Source organism: Anomaloglossus baeobatrachus, chromosome 6 (assembly GCF_048569485.1).
Source record: "Anomaloglossus baeobatrachus isolate aAnoBae1 chromosome 6, aAnoBae1.hap1, whole genome shotgun sequence".
Classification (NCBI taxonomy): domain Eukaryota; kingdom Metazoa; phylum Chordata; class Amphibia; order Anura; family Aromobatidae; genus Anomaloglossus; species Anomaloglossus baeobatrachus.
Window position 1 is genome coordinate 491,001,226 of NC_134358.1, and position 27,526 is coordinate 491,028,751.

The window sequence follows — 27,526 nt, forward strand, 5'->3', positions numbered from 1 at the left end:
GGAGAATCCAATGCACAGTGCGTGCAATCCGGGGATTCACAAGTCTGCAGGCCCTTAGAGTGATACACAGAGTGACTGCAGACTTGTGGATTTAGACCGGACAACCCATTTAGTAGGCACAATGTAAAGGCCCAGTCACACACAACGACTTACCAGCGATCCCGAAAACGATGCGATCTGATCGCAGGTGAGATGTCACACAGATAGATCTTACCAGCGATGCAGAAACAATACAGGTCGCAGTAGCGACCTGTATAATGATCTCAGCAGTCACTGTGATCCTGTCACACAGTGTCAAACACAGCGATGTGTCCTGCCCAGCAGGACATCACCTTTGAAGAAAATGGCCTGGACCATTCTGCAATGACTAGAGATCTCACAGCAGGGGCCTGATCGCTGGTAGATGTCACACATAACAAGATCGCTAACGGGATCGCTACTGCGTCACCAAACGGTGACTCATCTGCGATCTCGCTAGCGATCTCGTTATGTGTGACGGTACCTTAATGTTTGGAGGAAGGGGCTACTTTAGGACCTTCTCTTCAGATGATCAGATGCCCAGACAGAACTATGGGATATATGGCAGAATCCCTCCACAAGGCCAACAAACATGAAAGGAGAGATCTGCTATTGCTAAAATCTTCCCTCTCATGTAAATCTACATTAAAAAGCTAGAGTGGTTATGTCACGATGACTTTGCGATAGCGGGGAACAAGGGCTCCAAAGCTGTCCCTCAAGATAGGGGACCATACGCTATCCCTAAACTCAGGGATAATCCTAATGGTGGAGAGGTCTGAGTCTCCTTCCTGGCCTTGTGCCTGACTAGTCCTAATCTAATTCCCCCTCCCTCCAGGGAGGGATGGGACAGGATTTTGTTGAAATCACAGATAAAGACAGCAAGGGAAAAAAACAAAATTGTGTCACACAGCACATACACAGGGTAAAACAATAAGAGATTCAGGAGTAAAACAAGAGCAGGAAGGAGGTACAAAACAGCAGGGGTAAACTCCACAACCGCACTAAGCAAAAAGCACAACTTTCCACAGAGAGTGTCTGGGACACAACGACTCACAGACCAACACAAAATAAACTATAGCTGAGATGGGTATAAGGATTCCAACAGTATAAATAGGAGGTGAACATACATGATAGTTCTCCCCGCAACATGTGATTGAAGGAGAAAGCAGACTAGCAGAGATTAATTCTTGCTAGCCTGCCTATGAATCAGCACACAGCAGGTCGATGCCCGAGTCTGCCTGTGTTGATCCCAGACACCAGAGAAACCCAGGGATGGAGTGTGCAATCTGAACAAAGCCCAATGCCACCATGACAGTTTACGAAGTTTGTGCAAAGCTCCATGTGACAGGGTATTCTAAACATATCACCTAATGGGAAGTAGAGAAAAAAAAAAGCAATGTAATAAGCAGAAAACATGGAAAGGAGAAGAAATAAGGGCTTTGGCAGGGTGAGTCCATGTGCCCCAATTTCTTGCATGGGGTTGGGGAGTGGCTTTTGTTTTCAACTCAACTTACCCTCCATTAAAAACTTGATATAAATTATAAAATACATATTTCTAAAAATACATTAAGTAAAGAAGTCCATTATTTTTTCAGAACTATCAAACCCTTCTTAAATATTATTCCATGAGATAACTAAAGATAATTTATGACTATAAGACACTAACTCAGCTTGTGGCTTCATCATAAAGACAAGATTGTTATAAGTGTCCTGTTTACTGCTAATAATGTCAATCAAAGTATCAGTAATAGACAAAAAGACGTCCCTGAGGATTGGAAAATTTTGAGATTGCCTTGGGGCCACCTCCAAAATTCAGATTTATAGAAGTAAATACATAATTCTTACTTTCTAAACCCACAATTTAGGCTTTTTAATTTCCCATTGTGACAGGTGTCACTGCAATTGCTATTTTCTTATTAAATTTGTAGTTGTCTTAAGGGCTTTTTGGACTGATTTCCACAACTATTTAAAAAAATAAAATTGTGAACACTTATGTGATGACTTGCAATTATATTATTTAATTTTAGAAAATGATAAAGGTGATTTCTAAAATGTGAAATATTCATCATCATTACTTGTCTACTCTAGTGATGAGCGAGCATGCTTGTCACTACTCGGTACTCGCACGAGTATCACTGTACTCGGGCTGCTCGGCGGGGACCGAGTAATCTCGTGATACTCGTGCTTTACTCGTGGTCTTCATTTCTGCATGTTGGCGCTCTTTTGAGAGCCAGCCCTCATGCAGGGATTGGCTGGCAGACCACTGCAATGCCACAGCCCTGTTAGTTGTGGAATTGCAGTGATTGGCCGGCCTGCACAGCGTCACCGAGCCTTTATATCGGCCGGCGCGCTGTGCTCTGCTCACAGCTATTCTGACAGTGAGTGTAGGGAGAGTGTCGCTGATTCAGGGAAAGCTTTGCGGCCCTTTATAGCTTTTTCAGTTGCAGGGCTGCAAACAGTGTGACCAAAAGTCCTTCTCAGGACTATTCTAGTTGTATACAGGCAGGCAGGGTATAGCCAGGTCGGAGTACAGTAGCAGAGTCCTTCTCAGGACTATTGTTGCTATATACAGGCAGGGTATAGCCAGGTCTGAATACAGGCTAGTGACCAAAAGAGTCCTTGTCAGGACTATTGTAGCAGTATACAGGCAGGCAGGCAGGCAGGGTAGTGGTGACCGTATACCAGCCTTCATATCTGGGGCTGGTGTACACAGTGTAAAACAGTCCAGATAGTGTCTGACTTGTCTGTACTGTAATTGTCGCTCCCCAAAAAAACCTGTTAGTAGGTTATTATTGCGTCCGTGCTTGGTTTTTAAAACCGCACGTGTGTGCCTGTTGGTGGCAGCGTACAGGTGCACTGGTGTGCGTTTACCAAACTATTATATAACGCACAAGTGTAGTGTATAATACACGTCAGTCAGCAGTGGCTGATAGTGTCAGAGTTCTTAATTTTTGCTCCTAAAACCTGTGTTAGGTTATTATTGCGTCCGTGCTTGGTTTTTAAAACCGCACGTGTGTGCCTGTTGGTGGCAGCGTACAGGTGCACTGGTGTGCGTTTACCAAACTATTATATAACGCACAAGTGTAGTGTATAATACACGTCAGTCAGCAGTGGCTGATAGTGTCAGAGTTCTTAATTTTTGCTCCTAAAACCTGTGTTAGGTTATTATTGCGTCCGTGCTTGGTTTTTAAAACCGCACGTGTGTGCCTGTTGGTGGCAGCGTACAGGTGCACTGGTGTGCGTTTACCAAACTATTATATAACGCACAAGTGTAGTGTATAATACACGTCAGTCAGCAGTGGCTGATAGTGTCAGAGTTCTTAATTTTTGCTCCTAAAACCTGTGTTAGGTTATTATTGCGTCCGTGCTTGGTTTTTAAAACCGCACGTGTGTGCCTGTTGGTGGCAGCGTACAGGTGCACTGGTGTGCGTTTACCAAACTATTATATAACGCACAAGTGTAGTGTATAATACACGTCAGTCAGCAGTGGCTGATAGTGTCAGAGTTCTTAATTTTTGCTCCTAAAACCTGTGTTAGGTTATTATTGCGTCCGTGCTTGGTTTTTAAAACCGCACGTGTGTGCCTGTTGGTGGCAGCGTACAGGTGCACTGGTGTGCGTTTACCAAACTATTATATAACGCACAAGTGTAGTGTATAATACACGTCAGTCAGCAGTGGCTGATAGTGTCAGAGTTCTTAATTTTTGCTCCTAAAACCTGTGTTAGGTTATTATTGCGTCCGTGCTTGGTTTTTAAAACCGCACGTGTGTGCCTGTTGGTGGCAGCGTACAGGTGCACTGGTGTGCGTTTACCAAACTATTATATAACGCACAAGTGTAGTGTATAATACACGTCAGTCAGCAGTGGCTGATAGTGTCAGAGTTCTTAATTTTTGCTCCTAAAACCTGTGTTAGGTTATTATTGCGTCCGTGCTTGGTTTTTAAAACCGCACGTGTGTGCCTGTTGGTGGCAGCGTACAGGTGCACTGGTGTGCAATTTCCAGAAACTTTGATATAACGCACAAGTAGTGAATATACACGTCAGCAGTGCACAGCATTGCAAAATGCGCAAGGGCATTGGCAAGGAACAAGGAAGTGGACGTGATGGTGGTGCAGGCAGAGGCCGAGGTCGTGGGCAAGCTCTAATTTCGCCACAACAAAGGGCCACATCTAGTCGCTCGCACGTCCTGTCCCAAATTCTTGGGGACCGCAGCAGTACACCGCTCTTGAACCAAGACCAGTGTCAACAGGTTGTTAGTTGGATAGCGGATAATGCTTCCAGTCAGATTGGCACCACCACAAACACTCTGTCTTCCACACGGTCAAGTGTCAGTAGCCGTGATACTGCACCGCACATTTCTGAACCTGATCCTCCTTCCTACCACCAGGCTGAGTACACGTCCTCCTCGGACATTAATGATCCCACACTTGGACACTCGGAAGAGCTGTTCACGTTTCCATTCACACATTCTGGCCTCTCGCCAGCTCATATTGAAGTGGGTCATGAGGAGATCGTCTGTACAGATAGCCAAATATTTGAGCAGCCACGTTCTCACGAAGTTGGCAACGTGTCTCAACAAGTGGTGGACGATGATGAGACACAATTGTCAGCAAGTCAGGAGGAGGAGCAGGGTGCGGAAGAGGAAGACGACGTGGTGGATGATCCAGTAACTGACCCAACCTGGCAGGAGGATATGCAGAGCGAGGACAGCAGTGCACAGGGGGAGGGAGGCGTAGCATCACAACAGGCAGTAAGAAGCAGGGTGGTGGTCCCAGGCAGAAGTCAGGCAACCGTTCCCCGTAACAACACGACGACACAAGGTGCCTGTACAAATGTTAGGTCTTCACGAGTCTGGCAGTTTTTTAAGTTGGATCCAGATGATTCAAAAAAGGCCATTTGCAACACCTGCCGTGCCAGCATCAGCAGGGGTACCAAAACTAGCAGCCTGACCACCACCAGCATGATCAGGCACATGTCAGCCAAGCACCCGACTTTGTGGGAAGTACAACAGAGTCGAGGAGCAGTGCTTGCTGATGTCACTGCTACGTCTTCGCTGGTTGTGCATGCGAGCCAATCCTCTGTCCATGCTGCCTGCGAACAAGCCTCCTCCACTCCTGCACCTGCAGTTGCCTACGCAGAAAGAACACCATCATCAAGCACGTCCTTGTCCCAGCGCAGCGTTCAGTTATCCATTCAGCAAACCTTTGAACGCAGGCGCAAATACACTGCCAACACCCCACATGCCACAGTTCTAAATGCTAACATTTCGCGACTGCTTGCGCTGGAAATGTTGCCTTTTAGGCTGGTGGAGACAGAAGCATTCCGTGACCTGATGGCGGCAGCTGTCCCACGTTACTCGGTCCCCAGCCGCCACTATTTCTCCCGGTGTGCCGTCCCCGCGTTGCATAACCACGTGTCACAAAACATCACACGTGCCCTGAACAACGCTGTTTCACCCAAAGTCCACCTAACCACAGACACGTGGACAAGTGCTTGTGGGCAAGGCCGCTACATCTCGTTGACGGCACACTGGGTTAATATTGTGGAAGCTGGGACCCAGTCTGAGCGAGGGACGGAACACGTCCTTCCCACACCAAGGTTTGCAGGCCCTACCTCAGTCAGTGTTTCACCCACACTCTACAGCTCCGGAATGTCATGCTCTTCAGCCTCCTCCTCCTCCTGCGCATCCTCATCCACTGTGCCCTCCACACCAGTCACAAGCTGGAAGCACTGCAGCACTGCCTCGGCGAAGCGGCAACAGGCTGTGCTGAAGCTAATCTGCATAGGTGACAAACCCCACAATGCAGAAGAGCTGTGGACAGCTCTGAAACAGCAGGCAGATCACTGGCTCACACCTCTGAACCTAAAGCCAGGAAAGGTCGTTTGTGACAATGGCCGGAACCTGGTGGCGGCTTTGAGGCGAGGCCAGCTGACACATGTTCCATGCGTGGCCCATGTGCTCAACCTCGTGGTTCAGCGGTTTATAAAGTCATACCCAGAGCTGTCTGATCTGCTGGTAAAAGTTCGCCGCCTGTCTGCACATTTTCGAAAGTCACCTACTGCTTCAGCCGGCCTTGCCGGCTTTCAGCGCCGTTTGCATCTTCCGGCTCACAGACTGGTGTGTGATGTCCCCACGCGTTGGAATTCAACTCTGCACATGTTGGTCAGGATATGTGAGCAGAAGAGGGCAGTTGTTGAGTACCTGCATCACCTAAGCCGTCGGGAAATGGGTCAAACTCCACACATAACACCTGAGGAGTGGAGATGGATGTCAGACCTATGTACCATCCTCCAAAACTTTGAGGACTCCACCAAGATGGTGAGTGGTGATGACGCCATTATTAGCGTCACCATACCGCTACTCTGCCTTCTAAAACGGTCCCTTTTGAAAAACAAACATGATGCATTGCAGGCGGAGCGCGATGAGTTGCAGCAAGAAACAGTAGTGGGTGTGGGTGATAACACACAGCCCAGCCTCGTCTCATCACAACGTGCAGTGGAGGACTATGACGAGGAGGAGGATGAAGACATGGAGCAACTCTCCGGCCAAATTGAGGATATGACATGCACACCAGTCATATCCTCGATTCAGCGTGGCTGGCCAGAGGACAGGGTAGATGAGGAGGAGGAGGAGGAGGAGGAGGAGGAGGACAGCATGTTCAGTCATCTTGTTGGTCAGGCTACTGAAGTCCTGGCTGTTAAGAGTCTGGCGCACATGGCTGACTTTATGGTAAGCTGCCTGTCTCGTGACCCTCGCGTTAAGAACATCTTGGCCGACAATCATTACTGGTTGGTAACACTGTTAGACCCACGCTACAAGGAGAACTTTTTGTCTCTTATTCCCGTGGATGAGAGGTCAACCAAAATGCAGCAGTTTCGGAAGGCCATACTCACGGAAGTAGGCAAAGCATTCCCCTCACAAAACGCTAGCGGCATAGGTCAGGAATCAGTGGACAACCGAGGCGTACAGCCGAGAGAGGCACAAGTCCAATCCGCCAGAGGTAGGGGAACAGTCTTTAAGATGTGGGACAGTTTTCTCAGCCCCTCACGTACCACAGCCCCTGAGGTGCGGGGTAGTGCCACAAGAAATCCTAAGTTTGCCCAGATGCTGAAGGAGTACCTTGCAGATCGAACAACTGTACTCCGACATTCCTCTGTGCCTTACAATTATTGGGTATCCAAGCTGGACACGTGGCATGAATTGGCTCTCTACGCCTTGGAAGTCCTGGCCTGCCCTGCTGCTAGCGTTTTGTCAGAGCGTGTTTTTAGTGCCGCAGGTGGAATCATTACAGATAAACGCACCCGCCTGTCAACTGAAAATGCTGACAGGCTGACTCTGATAAAGATGAACAAGGGTTGGATTGGGCCAGACTTCACCACACCACCAGCAAATGAGAGCGGAATTTAAAGTTTGCCATGTACCTCCACTCACCCATGGGTACACTTCTCGACTTTGGATAATCGCTGGACTGCTCCTCCTTCTCCTCATGCGCCATCATGATGACCGTTACAATAGTTAGGTCTTTGTTTCAGGTATACCCCCAGTGGTAAATTTTTTCGCCCATTCTTTGCAGAATGGACATTACAACGACAGGAGACCCGCTCCTTTGCAATGGGAACAATGTTTTGAGGCCCTCATGCACGTCTCTACCCAGGGACAACGTGTAGCCTCCCAATTTTTGGCTGCCCTGCCTAAGGGCTATACTGAAATACACCCACTTCCTTAAAATGGACACTTAATGTTTTGAGGCCCTCATGCACGTCTCTACCCAGGGACAATGTGGAGCCTCCCAATTTTTGGCTGCCCTGGCAAAGGGCTATACTGAAATAGACCCACTTCCTTACAATGGGCACTTCAGGTTTAAAGGCCATCATGCACGTCTCTACCCAGGGACAATGTGGAGCCTCCCAATTTTTGGCTGCCCTGCCTAAGGGCTATACTATAATACACCCACTTCCTGACAATGGACACTTAATGTTTTGAGGCCCTCATGCACGTCTGTATGCAGGGGCATTGGTGAACCTCACAATTTAGGACTGCCCTGGCAAAGGAAAATACTACAAAGACTCACTTCCTCAAAATGGGCACATTAGACTCAAGAGGCCTTCATGTACGTCTCTTCTCAGGGACATCGGAGTGCCACACAATGTTTTCACGTAAAATCTTTCATGTATTGATCTCAAAAAGTAACATACACCAGATCTATCTCACTATTGGGTATGTGCCCTTAACATTTCCGCCATGAAAAATCATTTTGGGGTCATTTTGGAAGGTTTTCTGGTGAGTCCGTAAAAATGGCGTAAAACGCGGACAAAATTGTTCACAGCTGTGACTTTTGAGTGATAAATGCTTCAAGGGGTCTTCCCCATGCTGTTGCCATGTCATTTGAGCACTCTTCTGAGACTTTTGTGACATTTTTAGGGTTTCTCCATGCTGCCGGGAGGTCATTTCACAAAAATACTCGGGTCTCCCATAGGATAACATTGGGCTCGTTGCTCGGGCCGAGTACACGAGTATCTTGGGAGGCTCGGCCCGAGCTTCGAGCACCCGAGCTTTTTAGTACTCGCTCATCACTAGTCTACTCCATTCTAGATTGGGAGAATACTGGTGGCTCTTTATAATTAGCGGACAATAGGTCATTAGCTGATCATTTTGTTTGTCTAAAAAAACAACTTATGAAAATAATCTGGCAAAAAACTGATCTGCCAATAGTTGTTGAAACCTAAAGTTAATGCTGCTATCCATATTTTATCTATCTTCAGTTTAATGCGCTGTACACAATGACGTTTTTAAAGACTTCGGAACCTAGAATTAAAGGGAATCTGTCAACAGGTTTTTGCTACTTCATCTGACAACAATATAATGTAGGCAAGAAGATTCTAAATCCAATAGTGTATCACATAGATTACTGGCTGAAGCTGTTCTGAAGTGTACCGCCCCGCGGGCTCGGCTGCGACCGCCGAGCCTCTCGGATCCGTGCTCGTACGGTGGGTGGGGGCTCGGGCCTCTCACGGACCCGAGTGTCACGTCGCTCTGCAAGGGGGTTGGCGCTACATGCAGGGACTTGACGGGGTGGTTCCACGGCCGGGGCCGCGGTGGTTTGGTTTGGGATGTAAGTTCGTGACGCCACCCACGGGTTGTGGTGAATAGATGGACACCACCGCTGCCGTTAACTAGGCCTCCCGAGGACGGTGTTGCGCAGCTTGGTGTTGACCCCTCCATGGGTAGGGGAGCAATGGTCCCGGGAGCCCGAGGGAGGTGCTGAGGCGGGGGAGCGGGTACGTGCTGGGTGCTGATGCTGTGCGGCGCGGTGCGCGGCCCGAAGGCACTGGTGTACTCACTATGACACAATACACTGGAGTCTCTGGTAAACCAAACGGGGTGATGAACGGGGCCCGCAGCCGGCTGCAGCTTCTTCCAGAATAGGTTGGTGGTTTCCGCCTTTCTCCTGCACCTCCTTGTATGAATGTTTTGGCTCCTATGCCTAAGCAACGGTAGTCCGCTCCCTGACTTGTATATGCCGTAGGAGCCCATTTGCCCGCAGACGCTGGCCCTTTGGGTCTCTATGCTTTGGCGGTAGCTTTACCCTGTATGGTTGAGCTGTTGTCTTCTAATGGGTCTTGTGTGGGATAGGTCCTAAAATCCAGTCCGCAATCAGTTGATTTGACTCGGCCCTGTCAGTTCAGGGCTTTGTACTGGGTCTGAGTACCCCTCCTGGTGCTCCGGTTTCCAATCGGTTCCCCGGTTCGGTACCGGCGGGCCACCGCCGGACCCGGTCCCTACGGTTCCACCGGCTGTAAACCCAGCTCCTGCAGGCGGCCACCACCATCTTCCTCCTTGCTAAAGGTGACTGGGCTCCGACCCAGCCACCGGGGTAGTCTGTTGGCAGGTCTGGGCACAGGACTGCCCTTGAACTTGACTTCTCTCTACTCTGCACTACCACTTGTGTGTGTGTTTTCCCGCCTCCAGGCCTGTGAACTTTTCGGTGAGTGGAGCCAACCGCCTGGCTCTGCCCCCTGGTGTGGACATCAAACCTGGAGGGTGGTGACAAGGGTTTCTAGGTTGGCTGCTGTCACCTACTCGGGAGGGGGTGTGAGTGTGTGACTACCTGGGATGACCTGACTAGTCCAGGGCGTCACAGAAGCAATCAAAGTATTTTGATTCAGGAACACAGCAGGGCTGTACCACTCACATCAGGCTCTCAATAAAGATTGGGCATTGACTGTGAGGTGTCAATCACAGCAGTGGGCATGTCAGACTGCCCTGCACATGAGTTTCTAGACCTGTAAAGGTAATCATAGGGTAATAAACCATTTAGTTTATGTAAACAATGCACACACCCAGATAAGAGAGGCACAGTTTCTTTTTGTTTGTTTTTTTTTAACTCACAGCATGCTGTCCTCAGCTTACATAGCAAAAACCTGCTGACAGATTCCCTTTAAAGTGCACCAATCACCAGGATTTTCCTATATAACCTAAAGCCAGTGCTATACTGGCACTATCATGCTAATTCTTTACATACCTTTAGTTTTCAGCTAGGATGTATAGGTTTTGAAACACAAGCAAGTAAAGTTTGTAAAATCAGCAGCTTCTTGAGTGACAGCAGCTGCCGATAAGCTGATATTTGGGTTGGATATTCATAGTTATCCCCTTCCCCTGTTACTTATGATAATTCTATTATACAATCATTTTACTTTGTGACTAAAAAGACCTGTGCTAATGTCATACCCATGTGACCAGAAGGGCAGGGCCTCAGCCAGCAGAAAAATGTTGCCTCCTGGTATAAGCTATGTTGGGTATCCAAGATTAGCAATCATGTACAGAGACAAAGACAGATTTAGCCCAGAAATAAAGTTACTTAATCTCTAGCCACATTTCTCATAAAGTGCAAATGCCTATACTTTATAAGGGCTACATCATACTCATGTCTAGCAGTCAGCACACACCATTCCCAGGATGATAAAGATCCCAAGGTACATTTTGCTTTTCTTTTTTTCTTTAGAGAATAGTAAAGGAACTGCTTTCTCATGGGGATCTGCATTACTAATCTAGGGCTTAGTGGCAGCTGTGAGCTGTCATTAATCCCTTATGACTCCGAATGACAACACACCAGGGCAATCAGGATGAGCCGGGTAAAGTTCCGGGGTTGTTGCATCGAATGGATGTGACAATCCTGGAAAGCTGCTGGCTGCTATTTTTAGGCTGTGGGAGGGCCCAATAACCAAGGGTCCTCCCAAGCCTGAGAATACAAGCCCCCAGCTGTCGGCTTTATCATGTCTAGGTATCAAAATTGAGGGGATTGCACTGTTTTTATTTTTAATTATTAATCTAAATAAATAAGAAAAAAGACATGCAGTCCTTCTGATTTTGAAACACAGCCAAGATAAGTGTACAGCTGGGGGCTGCAGCCTGTAGCCATATGCTTTATCTGTGCTGGGTATGATAATATAGGGGACCCTACTCCAATTCTTTTTATTTATTTATTTTTACATTATAGTGACACAGACAGCGTCTGTGATTGAAAGCAGTCAGATACGATGTCACACAGGCTGGGGACGTGTCTGACTACAACCAATAGGAGATGCTGGAACTGTTGGTGGGAAAGGTAAGCAGTGCATAATGTTTGAAGGATAATGAGAGGCCCCGGAAGTATTGTGAGAGGCCCAGAAGCAGGTTAGCCACCCGGTAGACTCGATAAATATAATACGCCTGTTTTGACCTTTTTTTCTTTATTTTTCCTTTATTTTTTTTTAATTACCCGAGTTGCCAGATCCGGATCATTACTGGCCCGGGGCTGGTGCTCGGGTACTTTTGAACTTGAGCAAATCTGGACTTTTACAGTTCGAGCCCGCCCATCACTAGTTATAGGTCATTGTAATCATGCCTGAAATGATAATCAGACTATTAAAAAGTCTTCTGTACAGAACAATGAGTATTCTGTAAGCCTAATATTAGACCCAGTGGCCAGTGTGAAAAGTGCAAGATTTCTGATTTTTGTTTAGATTTAGATTTAATATGTAAATTTGGAAAACATAAACATTATAAAAAAATGATTACAATTAATTTACCATAAAAACCTGATTCAAACTATAGATTATTTTCTATTGACACTTTCCCTGTTATGCTATCTGCACTCAATATCTTGAGCAAACCAAGATTTTTAAGCATAAGACGCTTACTGAAAATAATGGTGATGCTTTGCCTGTAGCGTTATTTTTGGACTTGTTTTGTGGTGGCTTCACTGACATTTTTTTTTTACTTATATGTATGGAATAGTGAGCGGCTTTCACGTATAAGCTGCCTGAAGAATGGTTAGGTCACTTCTTTTATCTGTTCCGTGGCTTTGTAAACCTGAAGTGGTAAGAAATGCATAAGAGACTGGACATATGCACAGTAAGTCATTTATACATTGCAGTGTATATGTTAATTCTGTTTCGCCGTTAGCTCTTTTTCAGGTGGTTTATGAAGTGTACCCTATTGAAGAAGACGTTGTGTGCACATAATCTAGGAAGGACTAAGCATTTTATGTGTGAGTACAGTGAGGAGAGTGCGTCTGCTGGTTGATATTTTACTGGAGGCAGATGCTATTAACTTGCTCTACAGGTTTTGCAGCATCAGACAATCATTCTTGTAATAATCGCTTCTTCACTAAAGTTTACATAATCTCTAGAAGTTGGAATCCATCCAGCTGCATTTTTAACTTTCATTTCCATAACGTAGCGTGCGGTTTAGAAGGCTAAATACAGGCCCATGATGTTCCTACTTGATTCAGGCACATGTTCATAATAATATAAAAGTTCAATCTTAAAAATAATACGCTACTGTGCTGCGTTTCATTACATGCTGTACTTTCAGTAGGTGATTAGACTTGCCGTTCTTACTTCTTTTAATAGGCAGATGCCAAACAATGGCAGATTGTGCGACTGAGACATTATTGGTTTTTATTGATTGTAGAACTACATTTTTACTTCTATTTACTTAGCCCTAAACTGAAAAAATAAAATCCTGAATCAGCACTAATAATAAATGTCACCATATGGCTGAAGAGTTAGTCTGCTAAGACCATAATGATATATATATATATATATATATATATATATATATATATATATATATATATATATATATAAAAATATATATATACTCCTGCTATATTTTTTTAACTAAACACTATATGACTTATGTATTATGTTGATGTAAAACCCATCAGATACATGAACTCAAAATGAAAATTCAGCTGTGTTCCCATAGGATCTTTCCTCTATGGAGTTTTTGCAGGGGAAAAATAGAGATAAAAGCCAGGGCAGTAAATAAAGATGTGGATTTTATTGGAGAAAAGGTGTTGATTTGGCACACATGTGTGACGCCCTGGCCTATCAGGTTGTCCCAGGGTATTGTGCAATCTGCCCTTTTGCACAGTATCCGCATCCTCCTTGGTTACAGGTCCCTGGCCTTTGGTGTTGCCAAGAACAAGCTAATCAAAATCCTAGGAACACTCTGCACCACACCCACCAGACACACCAATGGGTAGTCTGAAGTGAATAGGGTCGCCCACTTGTGGGGTTGGTTAGGGAGGGACAGGAGTGTCAGGAGACAGACAGTTCAGAGAGGTGTGTAGCGTTGGAGGAGGTTGGGAGCAGAGCTCCTTGTTACTATGTGGCAGAGGTTGGTCTGGGCCTGGTAGGAGCTGGAACCCCGGTTGCAGGGGATCGTGACAAGGGGCACGGAACTGCCAAGGAGGGCAGCCAGTGGCCTTGTGCCATCTTCGGGCAGGGGCCAGGGCATGACGGGGTACGTGGACCCTAGGGCTGGGAAGTAGCTTCAAGCATCCTGGTAATTCACCCGAGGAGGATGGAGCCAAAATTTGGGTACTAGCGCAACGAGGGGGATAGGACTTTCCCAATCCGCAGTCCAGAAAATCCCAAGCATGAACCCTGAGAGCAAGCTCACCCAGTTAGCCACACTGGTGAGCGGGACCCAACTAGTTTTACACTACAGGGACCAAATCAGTAGAAAGGTGCCAAGGAAAAGGTCACAGGCTAACAAGCAACACCAACGGTCACGGGATCCAGGCGTACTCCCTCCCTGCTGCAGTGCTGCTCAGAACTTCGGTCTACAAGTTGTTGGTGTCAGCGTTATTAGACTGAGTGATTACGCAGTGACCCTTACCTCCCCAACAGTATCCCTCTGCCAGCATCAACGAGCCCCGGGGCATCCCCCCTACCCACGGAGGGGTTAAACACCTGGCTACTATCCCATCTCCACCGGGTGCTCCCAACGGCAGCGGTGGTATTCCACCTTACCACATACCTTGGGTGGCGTCACGAACTTTAAACATACAGTCCCCTATAAATACCCCCCTTTTTTGTTTTGAGTGGCAGCACGACTCCCGAGTCTGGAGATACCTTGAGCCACCGCGGATCTGGATCCGAGCAGTTTTGGCTGCTGACACGGGGGCGGTACACATGTAATACTGCTGTGAAATCTGCAACATAAATTCACTGGCTGTGGATTTCAGATCTGCAGCACCGATCAATTGATGCTGCCGAGTTTGTCTACAGCATGTAAATGAGATTTTGTAAAAATGTAATTCACAATGCTACCACAATAAATTGCAGCAGAAATTCCATTGGGAACATACTCTTGTGTTCTACCCTTTTGACTCAATATTTGGCATATATAGAGGTGTGGCCGGGGCTGCGTCCAGGACTCAATCCTGCTGTGATGTTCCCTTCTCACTTTGGGCCGCACCCCAACCCTCTCCACAAGGCATGGGAATAGGGGTGTTTGGCGGGATCCTGGTTGGGTAGGTGGACTTTGTGTGTGTAAGCCATACCTTTATGCAGGTCCTCGAATAATCCAGGAGATTCCCACCGGGGATAGATGGACACAGATTCAGTTTTCTTATTCAACAGTCTTTTACTAACACTTACATACAGTACTTCTTTCACATCATTACTGTGGGCACAACACTTGAACATTGTAGAAATGGAACACTTTACTTCAAAAGCCACTTCTTCCACAGACTACTTACTACTGCTCTTACACTGTCCTTTCCTTCACTCGCTGAAACCATTGTTACACTTGCTAAAGACATAGAGTCCTGACTGGCCATGGTTGCGCCCAGCCCTGAAAGCCCCGTTTCCTAACTGTTCATACTGACCTGCACTTGCCGTGGGACAGACTTCGTTCACTTAGCTTCTCTGTGTCGACCTGGTCGTCCAAGACTATATCAGCCCTTGACTAGAACCGCCAGACACAGTTGCAACCCAGGATACCCTGGTTGGGGTCTGTAACTCACTTTGATGGGATAGAGCCCTTCACTGTTCCATCCTACTTTCCAGTTTTTGTCTCTGGTTTTAGGCCTCGCCACGTACACCCATTCTCGAATCTAGGTATTTACTGGCTTGCACACTACCTGTTCTCTCTGAACTTTTCTTTACACTATTCTCCGCCTAACTAAACCTTGTCTCTGCCTCTATAGATATATTCTCAACATTAGCATAAACACATGCTCAATATGTACACTATTCTTTACTGAGGTCTTCAGGGGTGGGTGCACAAGTCCAGCACCCTCCTACACATATACTAAAGCAATTCTTCCGACATTCAGGATGAGTTATGCCATAGACTTCCTGTGTTCTTTTGTCTTGCTGGCATACCAATTGGTAAAAAAAGAAATATATTTGACTACGCTTTTAAATGTATCTGTAGGCAACTATCCCCCCTAAACCCCCACCCCCCCCCCCCAAAAACAATGCAGTAATTTTTAGAAAAAGAGATATTGACAGATGTCTCCAACCTTGTAGGCCTGCAGTTGTATACCTCTGGGAATACTTTTGCTGAAACCTTTCAAACCCTACACCCCAAATTCAATGCTTGAACATAGTGTAAGCGGGCTTTACACGCTGCAACATCGCTAGCATCGGCTAGCGATGTCGAGCGCGATAGCACCCGCCCCCGTTGTACGTACCATATTGTGTGATCGCTGCCGTAGCGAACATTATCGCTACGGCAGCGTCACACGCACTTACCTGGTCAGCGACTAGGTTTTGGACGCCGATCCGCCTCCTTTCTAAGGGGGCGGGTCATGCGGCATCACAGCGACGTCACACAGCAGCCGTGCAATAGCAGAGGAGGGGCTGTAACAGGCCGCCCACCTCCTTCTTTCCTCATTGTCGGTGGAGGCAGGTAAAGAGATGTTCGTCGCTCCTGCGGTGTCACACACAGCGATGTGTGATGCCGCAGGAACGAGGAACAACATCGCTAATAAACAGGCAACGATATTTGGTTTTAGGATGACCTCTCCAAAACCAACGATTTTTGCCTGTTTTGTGATCGTTTAAGATCGCTCATACGTGTCACATGCTGCGATGTCGCTTAGGACGCCGGATGTGCGTCACTAACGACGTGACCCCGACGACAAATCACTAGCGATATCGCAGCGTGTAAAGCACCCTTAAGCCTTTATTCACTATAGTGTAGTTTTACTTGGAATATTTTTTTTTTTTTTAGATTCAGAATTTACTTCTGTTGCCAGAACTCACATATACTTAAAGAGTTTGCTCAGTACCTTTATACTGATGGGCTATCTTTAGGATAGGTCATCAATATCAGATCAGTGGCTGTGTGATATCCAGAAAACCCACCAACCAGCTGATCCCGATGCGGACGTTGACTGGATATGATCACAGCGGAACAGCACAGCTCCGTCAACTTTATAGTAGGGAATTGGAGATCCAACCCTACTCATTCGAAGAAGGCGGATGTGCAGCACCCGGCTACATCCTCTATGCAGTAGACAGCATTGTACTGAGCAATTTCACAATTAATCATGCATGTTGCACCCCCAACGATCTGATATTGATGACCTGGCCTAAGTATATGTGGCGCCCCTAAGGCTTCCGCCGCCACAGGTCATTGCACCCCATCCAGCGGTGTGATGCCCCATTCTGAGAGAGGAAGAGAGTGAACTCCGGTCCCCTGGTAAATCCACACTACACCCATTGCTAGGAACACACTGGGACCAGGGAAAGTGGCAGACAACCCTCCCATGCTGCATGCTGGGAGGGGTCGTAAGACCCATCCCTGCTCCTATAGGGTAGAACAGGGCAATTGGGGAGGTGGGAGGAGCCATCTGAGAGCAGACACAGAGAGGAAGGTCAGAGTTTCAGTCTACCTCAGGGAGAGAGAGTGTGAAGAGCCAGCATGTAGTTGGGGAAGAAGAACAAGAGAAAGGAGGGAGGAGGAGGCCTGCTGGAGGAAGGCAAGGAGGAGGAAAGACAGAAAGAAAGAAGGAAAGAAAGCTCCAAGTCAGACAGGAGCAGAGAAACAGAAGGAGACGCTTCCTGGTGAAGATCCTGGGACCCAGAGGTCCAGGTGACACCACGTAGGAGACAGAAGGAGTTGCAGGGCCACGGGTAGTCTGTATAGCTGTCGGGGCAGTTTAGAGCTACGGTGGCCTGTTCCACAATAACATCGGTGGAGGGATCAAGCTGCAACAGGGGACGGTCCCTAGAGACTGGAGGAGTGCAAAGATCATCTCCAAACAGTAAAAACCGAGGTCCAGGGAACGTTGTAGACTCCCCGGGCCAGAACCCATAGCAGAACTTCCAGAAAAGGGGTAATCAGCCGACAGGTGACCCCCCCAGCCCGGGCATTGCTCCACCTGTGGGGAGCAGTACCACCATTGCTGCCATAACATCATCCCAGTGGCCTCACACAGCAGTGGCGGCTTAATAGCCGCATACCACAGGTGGCGTCACGAACACAAACTTTATTCAGCAAGTCACATATTGAACTGACACCCACCAGGGCCACGGAGCCGGGCCCTGCCACCACTGACTACCACCGTACAAGTCCGGCCCAGCACCGGGTGTCCCATAGCCCTGGGGTGGGCGAGTCAACTTTGGCGTCATGAACAGGATTTTGTGCCCGGTCCCACCGGGTACTGTGCGCCTGAAAAGACTGTGTTACTGCATGCTTTACTGTGAGAAACTGCCGCCATTGAAGCCACTGAGTGCGGGAAGAAGGGGGGCGTGCCAGAAGAAAGGGCGCGAAGAGAAGCCCCGCCCCCTTGTCCAAGAAAAGAGCGCGAAGCAGTGCCCGCGATGGAGAGCGGAGGAAGAAAAGATGGCGCGTGAAGAAGCTAAGATGATGGACGCCGAGCAACGAGCGGCCAGAGGAGGAGTGGCCGAGCCGGGACACGCACCTCAGAACCGGGTGGTGTCCTGCGTCTTGGAGAGCGGAGAAGGTCCAGCAGCCGCTGCAGAGCCGGGTAAAGAGAGTGTCACCCCCAACCGGCGGAGCCCGGATTGCCAGGTGGGGTTCCTGCCCAGTCCTCCTGCAGGCGCGCGTGCCACCACCGCAGCTCCGATACCAGCGACCACCAGAACACCGGAGATGCTACTGAGGGGTGAGTCATTTAATGCCCCTGCCGGCACGAGAGCCCCAACCCCCGCTGCCATGCCCGCGGTCCCCGGAGAGACGCCCGGCACGGCGACGCCGATCTGGGCAGCAGCCGCGCCAGGTGCGGCCTGCCAAGATTTCGCCGCCGGAGCGATGCCCATCCACACCGCAGCAGCGACGTCAAGCCCGGCCCGTCCAGCTCAGGCCCCAGCAGCGATACCCCGCTCGGACAAGCAAGATCCCGCCGCAGCGGCGACGTTAATCCACGCCGCAGATGCGGCCCGCCAAGCCCAGGCCGCAGCCACGCCAGGTGCAGCCCGTCAAGAATCGGTCACTGCAGCGACTCCAATACAGGCCGCCGCCATGCAAGGCGCGGCCCGCCAAGACCAGCAGACGCAGACTGTGCTGACCGCTGTCTACCTGCTGCCAGTTGGGGAGCCAGAGAAGAATCCCTACATGTAAAGAAGTAAGAAGATGCTGAACTGTATATAGCCCCTGTCTGCCCCTTATGCTTTGTGAAGATGTCCCTTTTGTGCTGCCCTAACGTACTTTTTGAAGATGTCACCCCCTATGTGTTACCGGGCCACGGAACTGGAATGTGGGCCCCGGTGAATGTGATGTCTTATGTGTCCTGTGTAACCAGGCCACTGGACTTAGTGGCTGGTTGAGTTTTTGCACTTTTGTTGATTGAAAAAGGAACGAACTGCTAGGCTACTGGACTTGTGGTAGCTGAAAATGTATATAGTTGCACCCGTTGTGCCCCCTACCAGAATTAAGGGGGATGTGCCCAAACCGTGCAATGAACTGGAAGTGCACACATAGTTTTCTTTATAAGAAGTTCGTAACGTTTGAATAATTGTGCCTCCCATAAAGGGAAGAAATGTTTTATTGTTTTATGTTATTCATAACAAAAATGTTTTGCAGTTCTTCCACATGTTTTTGTTGTTTTTCAGCCCGAGGACGTGCTGGGATTTGCTGTGGGGGAGTGTGGCGCCCCTGAGGCTTCCGTCGCCACAGGTCATTGCACCCCATCCAGCGGTGTGATGCCCCATTCTGAGAGAGGAAGAGAGTGAACTCCGGTCCCCTGGTAAATCCACACTACACCCATTGCTAGGAACACACTGGGACCAGGGAGAGTGGCAGACAACCCTCCCATGCTGCATGCTGGGAGGGGTCGTAAGACCCATCCCTGCTCCTATAGGGTAGAACAGGGTAATTGGGGAGGTGGGAGGAGCCATCTGAGAGCAGACACAGAGAGGAAGGTCAGAGTTTCAGTCTACCTCAGGGAGAGAGAGTGTGAAGAGCCAGCATGTAGTTGGGGAAGAAGAACAAGAGAAAGGAGGGAGGAGGAGGCCTGCTGGAGGAAGGCAAGGAGGAGGAAAGACAGATAGAAAGAAGGAAAGAAAGCTCCAAGTTAGACAGGAGCAGAGAAACAGAAGGAGACGCTTCCTGGTGAAGATCCTGGGACCCAGAGGTCCAGGTGACACCACGTAGGAGACAGAAGGAGTCGCAGGGCCACGGGTAGTCTGTATAGCTGTCGGGGCAGTTTAGAGCTACGGTGGCCTGTTCCACAATAACATCGGTGGAGGGATCAAGCTGCAACAGGGGACGGTCCCTAGAGACTGGAGGAGTGCAAAGATCATCTCCAAACAGTAAAAACCAAGGCCCAGGGAATGTTGTAGACTCCCCGGGCCAGAACCCATAGCAGAACTTCCAGAAAAGGGGTAATCAGCCGACAGGTGACCCCCCAGCCTGGAGGCTGTAGTGGAGGCCAAGCCAGGTTTATCCTATTAAAGGCAAGGCTAAGGAAGACAGCAGAAGAAAGAGACACTAAGAGAAGGGTACCGGCTTTCACTCTCAGAATCACCCAGAAACGACGGAGGTCCCTGACAGTGGTCCCAGCAGTCCAAGGGTCCCTACAGCGCTGTGACAAGAAGTGTGAGTAAAGAACTTGAACTGCACCTTTGAAGTGGTCTCTGTTATTTCAGCTGCATTGACATTCACAAGCACCAACTGTGCCCCGGGCATTGCTCCACCTGTGGGGAGCTTTACCACCATTGCTGCCATAACATCATCCCGGTGGCCTCACACAGCAGCGGCGGCTTAATAGCCGCATACCACAGGTGGCGTCACGAACACAAACTTTATTCAGCAAGTCACATATTTTACTGACACCCACCAGGGCCACGGAGCCGGGCCCAGCCACCACTGACTACCACCGGACTAGTCCGGCCCGGCACCGGGTGTCCCATAGCCCTGGAGTGGGCGAGTCATATAGGCCACCAGTATTCAAGTACCGGATAACCCATTTAAATTACAAAATAATAAAGCTGGTCATTAATCCATAATAGCTGTTTGCGAAAGTGCTAGCCCCAATTTTGCCATAAGAATATATAATGTATCAATAGGAGTGATAAATTAAAGAAAACCTTATTTCTTATTGTTTATCTCAGAGAAAACCATATGATTGGTCACTTTGAAATCACACCAATTGAATCAATCTTTTTTTCTTCAAAAATCATATTTTCCAACAGTCCCCCTTTTTACAGGATTGCTCCATAAACCAGAATACAAAACAAGTTGAGTTCATGCAATATTTGCAGTTGAAGTAATCCTGAAAAAATGAAAATGCAGCCTGATCAGCAAGAATAGATGATAAATAGGTTATATCAAGTTCCCCTTAAAGAAATTTCTTTGGTTTATTTTTTGGGCATTGCTAGATTGAATAGTGCTGGGGCCTAATGTCCTACTCATGTCCTGTAGTTTGAGATTGTGGAACTAGCAGATAGTCCTGACACATATCAGATTGCTTGTGGATCCTTTCAAAATTTGTTATTAACTGCCAAAAAATATGAAATTCATATGATGCGCTTTGTGAATGGATAATTACAGCTTTGTCACCGGGTTTCACAATACAAATTGGATACATTATCAAATAGATACCTACTGTGAAACTCAATGTCCGAATGACTGTATAATCTGTAGCTCCCAGTCCCGATTCTAGCGTGGCATCCACTCGCGTCCCCGCTCCCAGACTCCGGTGGGGGTGTCCCCCCTCTCACCTGTCCAGTAACTCCATTCCTTTCTCTTCTCTCCCGGAGTCTGTTGCAACCTCTTCCTGCTTCCAGGCCACACGTAGGGCTTCAGTAAGTGCCCATAGGGTTTACGTGCGGCCACGCCCCTTTTCTTAAAGGGCTGGCATCATTACCCGGAAGCAATACCTGAGGTCTTCTATTATCCTAAAGATATTTAAGACAGGAGGCGCCTGAGCAACATTGCCTATCCTGTTGCTAACTCCTGTCTCGTCCTAGAGCCTGCTCCCCACCATTGCCAGTGTGCCATCACGTGTGAATCTTCACCTGAGTGCCGCCGAGCCGTCACCACAGTGCCATCTTATCAGAGCTATCACCACAGTGCCGCCTCATCTCAGCTTCCACCTCTGCGCCTCCATATCTGTGGACTCCTGCACTGGACATTGAGATGCTAGCCATCTGTAGAGACTATCACCTCCGGTCCCTTGCAGCCATGCATTTAGGCCTTCTGTTGGAAGCACCACATAATCCCTGTAAAGAGGTTCGCTGCTAGTTGCTCCTTTGGGGGAGTGCGGTGTACGGTTCACTGGGTCCACCCCCAGACGGTCGTCGCCCCTCGGTGACCGTAGCAAGATTCTTTATGAAAGTTTAACTTAATTTCCACCCACCTAGTCTGATTGACAGCTCCTCAGTGTGTCGCCTGCTGCTGAGATCTCACTCTGCTCGGTACAAGCTGTAGCTTGCAGCTTTCAGTCAGGCTGCATCAGCTGATACTGAATATGTACCGCCCTGAGAGGGGCCCGGCCGCTTCCTCCGCTTGCTCGAGCCGAGCTGCTCGAGGTCCGGGCTCGGGTTGTCGGTGGCACGAGCGCCTCCGGACCGGGGGCCACGTCGCTCTGTTAGAGGGGAGAGGTAGCTGGGTGGTGGTGGTGTGGGACGAGGCGCGCAGCCGGGGAGGGCCGCGCTGTCGTCCAACGGGTCGTGACGCCACCCACAGGTCGTGGTGACAGGATGAACCACCGCTGCGGCTGGAGTGAAGGCGGGCTCGTCCGGGATCGGTGTTGCGGCCGCAGCCTAGATGTTAGCCCCTCCGTGGGTAGGGACGGCGTGTCCTGGGGCCCCGGATGCGGTTGGGAATGGAGCGCTGATGTTGTTGTCGGGGTGCAGGGTGCTGTGCCGTGGTGCAGTGTCGTGCCCGGATGGCACTGGTGTACTAACGATTGATTCAAACTCAGAGTCACTGGTAAACCAAAGTTTGGATGTGGTCGGTTCCCGCGGCCGGCTGCAGGTGTCCCCTGTGGGGTTGATGGTGGCCCCTTTTCCCGTGCACCTCTGGATGTTGTGTTTCGGCTCCCCTGCCTGAGCAGTGGTAGCCCACTCCCCGGCGTTGAGATGCCGGAGGAGCCCTCGGTTGCCCGCAGGTGCTGGCCCGTCGGATGTTTGGCCCTTGGTGGTGGCGCTCACCCGGTCTCGGTGGGCTTTTGCCTTCTTTCGGGACTTTGGGTGTGGATGAACCCGTGAGGTCCAGCCAGCAATCAGTCAATTTGCCTATACTCAGTGGCTTCTAAGCTAGGATGGGGTCTGAGTACCCGGTTTCTGGTGCTCCGGTACACGGTTGACTCCCCAATTCAGAACCGGCGGGCTCCAACCCAGGCCCGGTCCGTACGGTTCCGCCGGTTGCTGTACCGGTACTCCTGCAGACGGCCACCACCGTCTGCCTGCCTGACGTTTACAAGGGGCCCAGGCTCCTACCCGGGTCCCTGACAGCTGCTCCACTACCACTCACTGTCAACTCAAAACTTCTCTATTTGAATTTCCTGCCCCAGGACAGTAGTCTCTTCGGTGGGCGTGCCTTTCCGCCTGACTCCGCCCACCTGGTGTGCTCTACTAGCCCTGAGGGAGGCATCAGGTCTCCCTTTCGGGTGACATGTGTGTGACCTCACAGGGGATGGGGGTGTGTGTGTATGTGGTTGATGTAATTACCTGTGACCCCTGGGGTCCAGGGCGTCACAAATACACTTGGATTCATGATCTATCTCATTGTATATTTGGACTCATACTAAAAAGGTGAGAGCACAATAGGGTTTTACCAGATTAAAATTAGTGATGTGTGTAGGATAACACACAACCCCTATGAAGATATGAGATAATGGTGGCTGCTGCAGCCCCACGTGGGTTAATATTCGGTGCTGGAGAGAAGAATCTGGTTTAACGCCGTGATACTACCAATAAGGAAAAATTGTTGATTAATGATAATATCTTTATGCCATAGGTCGACGCGTTTCTGGGATCCAGTCCCCTTTTTCAGGACTATGAGAATCAACAATCATTGATTGGAATAAAGATATTATCATTAATCGACAATTTTTCCTTTTTGGTGGTAGAGCAGCGTTAAACCCGATTCTTCTCTCCAGCATCGAATATAGTACTGAATTATATATCAAACATGGATTTAAAAAAAATAAATAAATCATGGAATCATGCAGCGGTAAAGAAAATTGTGGCCCCAGAGGGTAGTCTCACATTCAAAGCTGTAGTGGATGCTGAGATATGGATCCTGAAAGTGAAAAAATCAAAGCCATGTTAGCTTTTGCTCATCTGTGTAAATGTATAATACACACCGCCCTGCTCCCCAACATTATCTGACTACTGTGTAGACTATGAAAGAGATATGCGAGATATAAACCCCTCTTGCAGCTCTCATCTCACAGCAGTGTGGAGAGAGGGGGAGCAGAGCAGAGATGACAGTGCCTTGACATGAATACTGCGAGAGGAGTCCTGTCTCACAGGGAAAAACCTTTTTTGGGGTTCAAGTTTTTTTTTTTTCCTCACAGAGCCATAATTTGAAGCTTCTAAGCCTCAATGCACCTATAATCCAGGTATTCATTTTCCCATCTACAGTATCTCTGCCCTTTTTCTGGCAATGTAAAGCCAGAGCTGTCAATGAAAGAAGGGGAAGAGGGAAAACAAGTAGGTGAGAAGGTTTGGTCCCGCCATGATGCATCGAGCGCCTGTACTTAGTTTAAACAGTCAAACTTTCTTTAAGCCCCCCCATACACGCAGGATTAAAGTCAACACATCCGCTGAATTCGGGAAGACAGGAGGACTGTGTGAAGTGTATGGGGTCCTCCTGATTGTGCTCCATCAAGTCAAGTCATACATTCATATGTATTGGGGAGTCGGAAGAAATGATTGACAAATGAGCTGACAGCAATGCCATGATTAGGGCCGGCATAAAAATATTAGTGACCCCCCCACCCCTTTGAATAAATAGTAGAACGATTTGTTTCCTATCACAATGAATCTTTGCTCTGGTACCATACAAGTTAAACTTTCCAATAAGATTTCCTACAAATTTTCTTGATTTTGTGGAGAACACTGTGTCAGACTGAAATATCACAATTGAGGACTGTGAGAACATGTTCCCATCTTTTGCAATTAATTATTCTCTTTCAGTTCGTTCTCAGCTGTCTCCCAATCAGTGCCATTGTTTTTGTTGGCAGGAAAGCACTTGCTATTTGGGTAGGGCTCGCCCATCTGCAGGTCGCTTGTTTGCTGAAATTAGACTCAGCAAATGTCTTCAATTATAAGACATTCTAGTCCAAGAAAGTTCCTCTACTTGATCCTCGCAATATATCACAGACACAATAGACATTGAACCTAAACAGTGAAAACATTATATGTGCCAGGCCCAGAATGACAAATCCCGGCAGCCCCAGGGCGTGTTTTCTCACTTCAATGATTGCATAAGGCAATGGATTGCACATGTATAAAAGAAATGGTCTGTACATGATATAGAACTCCTCTGGATCTGTTTTGTGCATATCAGTAATGCCGCACCCATGTGAACCCATTAGTTCATATTGCCAATCCATATTCATCCAAAATAATAATGAAGCATATGGTTGGCATTTAACATGGATTTGTATGGAATTTGTATACATGACCTATCATGCACATATTTGACTTTTGAAGCATTGAACTATGGTACAACAGGCTGCCATATGAAGGCATTGCATGGGGTGCCTAATTCTTTATTATGGACTATATAATATATATCTGCTGTAGATGTCCCCGTACCCATGGATTTTCCCTATCCGAGAAGTCTTAAGGGTGCTTTTGTCGCGGGCGGAGGAGGGGATGCTGCGCTCTCCCACTGCTCGGGTCCGGCCGCTGCTGCCGGATCCCAGGGACTCGAGCGGCGTTCCTCGCCCGTGAGTGAAAAGGGGATTTGATTGTGGGGATTTGGCTATTGTCCGTGACGCCACCCACGGTTGTGGTGATATTGGTGACACCACCGCTGCTCTAGACGGGGATCCCGGGAGCGGTGATAGGGAGCAGCTTTGTTGTTAGTTCTCCCCTCCGTGGGTAGGGGGTTGGTTGTCCCGGGGCCCGGTGATGGGGTAGGGATGGATGACAGGCGGGTTACAGGGCCTGGTGAGGTGCAGGGTCGCGGGGCAGCGCTATGCCGCACGGCACGGTGGTACTCACGCCAATGATGAGGACACAGTTCTCGATAAAACACACGGCTGGATGGACGGGTCCCACAGATGGCTGCGGTGTTGTTTCTCCCGGCAGGTTGGTGGTGACTGCCTTTCCCTGCACCTATGTACTGTAAACGGTTCCAAAGGGTTCCCACCAGTAACCCGCTCCCCAGCTTGGATGGGAGCTGAAGGAGCCCCTTTTGCCTGCAGGCTCTGGCCCTAGGAACGGTAGCCTTGGCGGTGGCTGGGTTCCCCTCTCACGGTTGGACTGTTGCCTTCTGTCGGGACTTGGCTGCTGGGAAACCCAGGAGGTTCCCTTCGCTGACGGATTTGGCAAATTCACGGCGACTCCTAGCCTTGCCGGGGTCCGTAAGCCCCTGCCAGATGGTGCTGGCTTCTCTTTGTGTACCGGTCCGGTACCGCCGGGCCACCGCCCGTCCACGGTCTTTACGGTAAACTCCGATAGGCCACTCCTGCAGACGGTCACCACCGTCTGCCAACCTTGCTGATCCGTCCGGGCCACACACCCGGACTAACTTCAGTCTGCTCACTTGCCACTTTCCTTCCTCTCACTTTCCACTCTCAAACTGATCTGAACTCTTTTCCCGCCTCCAGGACTGTGAACTCCTCGGTGGGCGAGACCAACCGCCTGGCCCACCCCCCTGGTGTGGACATCAGCCCCTGGAGGAAGGCAACAAGGGTTTGTGTCTGACTTCGGTGTGCCTGACCGGGAGTGTGGGGTGTGTGGGTGTTGTTCTCTATGGCCCCTGGCTTGTCCAGGGCGCCACACTTCACACGCTGCGAGATCGCTAACAATATATCGTCGGGGTCACGTCGTTAGTGACGCACATCCGGTGACGTTAGCGATATCGCAGCGTGTGACACCAAGGAGCGACAATCGAGCGCAAAAACGTGAAAAATCGTTGCTCGTTGACACATCGCTCCTTTCCCAAATATCGTTGCTGCTGCAGGTATGATGTTGTTCGTCGTTCCTGCGGCTGCACACATCGCTGTGTGTGACACCGCAGGAATGATGAACATCTCCTTACCTGCGTCCACCGGCAATGAAGAAGGAAGAAGGTGGGCGGGAATTCCGCCCACTCATCTCCGCCCCTCCTCTGCTATTGGACGGCTGCCATGTGACGTCGCTGTGACGCCGTACAAACTGCCCCCTTAGAAAGGAGGAGGATCGCCGGCCAGAGCGACGTCGCAGGGAAGGTAAGTACGTGTGACGGGTGTTAGCGATGTTGTGCGCCACGGGCAGCGATTTGCCTGTGACGCACAACCGACGGGGGCGGGTACACTCGCTAGCAATATCGAATATCGGTACCGATATCGCAGCGTGTAAAGTATCCTTTAGGCTTGAAGCAAAGATCTGGAGACAGGGTAATGTAGTCAATAGTTGAAAATTGATGGTGTACACAAGACTCTTGCTTATGTTACTGTTACATCAAGCAAACTTTTTTAAAGGGAACCTGTCAGGTGCAATATGCAACCAGAACCATGAGCAGTTCTGGGTGCATATTTATAATCCCTGCTTAACAGTCCCAGCATATAGTAGAACAGATAAAGAGATCTTTAGAT